The sequence below is a fragment of the Trichosurus vulpecula genome, chromosome 2, assembly GCF_011100635.1.
Source record: "Trichosurus vulpecula isolate mTriVul1 chromosome 2, mTriVul1.pri, whole genome shotgun sequence".
Taxonomy (NCBI): Eukaryota; Metazoa; Chordata; class Mammalia; order Diprotodontia; family Phalangeridae; genus Trichosurus; species Trichosurus vulpecula.
Window position 1 is genome coordinate 52,886,148 of NC_050574.1, and position 4,687 is coordinate 52,890,834.

Sequence of the window (4,687 nt, forward strand, 5' to 3'; positions counted from 1 at the left end):
CACTCTGCTGAAGGAAGGAGAGGACAGGCTTTGGGAATTCTAATCCAGTCCTTAGGATCTGACCCCTGTTTTCCAAAACAATTAGATTCTCTGGCTGCTACAGCCATTCCAATTGAGGAAGCTTCTAAGCCTCTAGCAGACCAGCCCCTAGAAGCTCTGCCTTGCCAGAGCACCCTGGAAGCAGAGGGCCACCAGTGCCTGGCTAAGTATAGGCTCACCAAACATCAAACCTTGCTCTTAGATATCCCTGACCTAATTTGGATGTGCTACACACTCCTGAACCCGCAAGCAGTGTGGTACACAGAACAAGTGATTAGGGGAGCTAGGTATGAAATAGTCATCTTTAATTCCCACCAGGGATATTGTCCTTTCTCTGTACTCCTGTACTGTCTGTCTTGTTGTTTGCTTAACTTCCTTGCCAGGTTTGTCTCCTCCAGTCTCCAAGCCATCAACTTCCAGATGACTGTGCACCCCTTGAACTGGACCCATCAAGCCAGCTCTACGCCCCTTGTCAGCAGGAAGCAATTCCAGAAGCTGAGACCTTCGTCCCTGACCCCAAAAGAATTTGGGTCCCATTTGTTTGAGGGGGGAATGATGAGGGCACAGTCTCTGGGAACCCCTTGAACCCTTGAACTCTCCTTGAATCTTGCCACTCGACCTGGCCTTGGCCTGAGGCTATAACCATTAAGCCCAAATGCCTACCTTGCCCAGTCCTCTATTGTTCAGCTGTTTCCCACCCTTAATCCTGTTTCCCATCCTTAATCCTGATCAAAATATCTATACCCTAGCTCTGTTACCCTAGCCCTTTACGGTCTGTCATTTCCATATAGCCTTCAGCTATTTCCCCCACCCGGGAGTCTGACTTCATCCTTAAGTCCCTCCCTAGACCCCTCTTCTGGTCACCCCAGACCACCCCTCAATCCCTCCCACAAGCTTTGTGTATATAATCTCCATCTTGCCTCCATGAAGGCGGTCAGATCCAATCTAGCTCAGATTGGTCTGGCCCGCTTTCCTTACAGGCGTCGCAAGGGATGGGATCTCTGGGGGCAGGCCTATGTGGCTAACTCTTAATAAACTTTCTTTTCCCTTGGCTGAGAAGGCTTGAGTCGAATTCTTTCGGCAGGACCCGGTGTTTCTGTACTTTGGGGTGTCGAGCACCTCTCACCCCAAACCCTCATCAACACTGCACAGTCATGGATAGTGGGTGAGGTCCAGCTTAAGCAATCAGTCCTCACAGGCATAGGGTACTTAATCCTGGAGGAGACAGAACTAGCAAAAAGGATAAACAAAACAAAGGCTGAAAAGATTAGGCAAATATGGGCTATTATTCTACAAACAAGGTCATCTCCATTTTTACAGAGACTCCAACTATGCAATGTCAATTCAACCTCATAGCCAAACTCTTTTCAAAAGGAGCACAATGAGGAAACTAAGCCAAGAGGATCCCATCCTAGATAGAGACTAAGACTGTCCTCACAGTCTTTCCCCAGACGTATAAGGGAACACAATGGGAAAACTAATCCAGGAGGATCCCATCCTAGATACAGACTAGGATTGTCCTCACGGCCCTTTTCCCTCAGATACAAACTTCCACTTGTTAATAGTACAAGATTGCATTCCCTCTGAGTGGCTTAAGGCATTTATTGGCATTAGCCATGCTTCGGAGTCCATGAGCACACTGTCACAGTAAAATGTATGAGTCAAGGGCACAATTTGGTAATTACCTTCTCCTGAATAAACAGTTGTTACAGTATTGTCCTTCTCATGGGCTATGATTTCTGCAGCCTTTGGAAAATCATCTGGCTTCTGTTTTACCCATACCTTAGCTCCCAATTTTATTCTATCAATAGAACCAAATCCTTCTGTTCCTCTACTAGTTATTTTGGAAGGAGAGTCAGTTTTCCCAATGGGTACTTTTTTACAAGGAATAATGATCACTTGAACTATTGTATCATTTCTACAAAACTGTACAGGTTCTTCACCCAAATTCTGGAGTGTCACAACAATTTCTCTTTGATAATTAGAACCTATCACTCCAGCCAATACATGTATTCCTTGAGCTGCTAATCCTGGTTTTGGTAATATCTGTCCAAAGTGATTCTTAGAGATTCTCATACATATCCCAGTAGAGGTTTAATGTGGCTAGCAGCTACTGTGGCTGTGTAAGACCAATAACACCAGCATACAGAAGGGCTGCTAACACAGATCCTTTGATCTGCTTTTCTAAGGAAAGTAACTTTAAGGGGTTAACAATCTCAGTTTAATTAAACATACATATATCATTCACCTAGTTCAGGGGAAAAGATCAGTTCCCTGAACTTCAAGGCAAATACAAATGGAAATTACATACATCAACAGATAGACCTTGTCTGATCAAATCACAATACACGGTTACCAAAGAATCAAAGGGTCTGGGTTATCTAAGCTGGGGGGCAGTTACAATGGCTTGCCCAGAGTCTCAACACTATTTCCATAAGTGAGCCCACAAAGTCAAACACCAAGCTCCCCTCAATTGTATCCTGTTCAGAGCCCTGAGGGCTCTGACCTCACCCAAGCTGGGTGTGTGAAAGTTCCCCATTCCCAGTATCACATCATATACAAGTCAATGACTCCTGATTGCCTCAGTGCTGAGAAACATTCTAAGACAAGATCCCACTTCACCAGCCCCATTCACACAAAAGCCAGAAGCATTAAAGCACTTAAGAGAAGAACAACAAAAAGCCTCCCCCTGATTACCATTATAGGAAGAAAGAAAAGAAGGAAGGAAGGAGGGAAGGGAGGGAAGGAGGGAAGGAGAAAAGAAGAAAGAAGGAAAGAAGAAAAAAGAAAGAAAGAAGACCCCCTCAATAACCCTTAGAGCCTAAAGGATGTAGTAGCCATGTTCTGGGAATCTGCCTTGTCAGTGCAAGTCAGAGCCAGGATAAGGACCCCCATTGTCTATATGTGCTACATACATCTTTTGTGGAGTTTTCCCTACTACTCAGAAAAGGGACCATTTTCACCTTAGTTTTTTCTTTTCCTTCCCATGCTACTTCCATGGTAAGCTTGCTCCTAGTAGTCATAGAATCATAGAATGTCAGACCTGGAAGGGGCCTTAGAACAGAATGCTAGATCTGGAAAGGATCCTATAATAGAATATAAAGGATTGGGCTCAGGAGAAAAGGAAATTCAATTCGCATGAGACTTCTCTGCATTCACCAAAAACCACAGGAGGGAATAGAATAATGCGTTCCAATGAGCAAAGGAGCTCAAGATTCAACCCAACATGATATTCCCCTCAAACATAAGCCTAACCATTAATGAAAATATGGAAGTTCAACAAAAAAGAAGCATTCAAAGCATCTACAAAGAAAACCAGAACTTCATAAATTATTTGCCTTGCAAATACCAAGATAACAGAAATACAAGAAAGGTAAACAAATACAACTAAAGAAGGAACAGGTAAATTATTCTAGAAAAAACTAAAAAGAGAAAGATGTCTATGGGGTTAACAACAAAACAAAAATGAAACAACATTGGAGAGATCATTAAGAGACTTCTTCCTAACAGTTCAAAAGGAATAAGAATGAAAACAGAAATCAAATAGCAGAAGTTATGGTGGAATGAACAGATCTCAAACATTATGGGCTAAACCTCACAACATCTTGCCTATAGGTGAATCATTTTTGGGGGGGTTGGGTGGCATTAAATTATAGAATGAGAAGGTATATTAAAGGGAAGAGAGAAGGAGGAAGATAGAGAGGTATATGTGATGTACCTAATCAAGTCAAAGGCTAACAATGAAGGGAAAATAACCTCTTTCAGGAAGAAGAAAGACTACAGGAGATATGGTAAGGAGACAAATGAAAGGATTGAAAAAGGAAGGGGAAATCTTATTCCATTGGTGAGAGGGTGGGGTACTACTCAAAAATTCTCTCATAGAGAGAAGAGAGATATTCTGTAATGAGAGATGGGGGTGTTACAAAGGTTTAACCACCTTCAGGGTTTTGTTGCTTAGAGAGACCACTCATTTTACCTCGAGAGCAACTAGCACTCAAAAAAGTGGAAATACATGGACCCAGAGAGAGGGAATTCACAGCAAATGGGAAAACCATTCACAGGAAGGGAAAAGGGTAGTGAAGAACTGAACATTTAGAGAGATAAGAAATTGTAGTAGTAGGGGTGAAACAAGGATGTCCATTAGCACCACTATTACTCAATATGGTACTAGAAATGTTAGCATTAGCAATAAGAGAAGAAAAAGAAATTGAAGGAATTAGAATAGGCAAAGAAGATATATCAGATTCCATGCCATCTTGGGGAGGGGGTGGGGGAAAGAAAATCTGGAACTCAAAGTTATGTGGAACTGAGTGTTGTATACTAAAAATAAAAACATCTTAATTATAGTAAAAAAGAAAAAGAAAAAAAAGAATAGGCAAAGAAGAAACTAAGTTATCACTCTTTGCAGATGACATGATGATATACTTAGAGAATCCTAGAGAATCAAGTGAAAAACTACTTGCAATAATAAATAACTTTAGCAAAGTTGAAGGATATAAAATAAACCCACATAAATCCTCGGCATTCCTATATATTACTAATGAAGTCCAACAGCAAGAGATACAAAGAGAAATTCCATTTAAAAAAAATGTAGACATGATAAAATATTTAGGAGTCTACCTGCCAAAACAAACCCAGGAACTATATG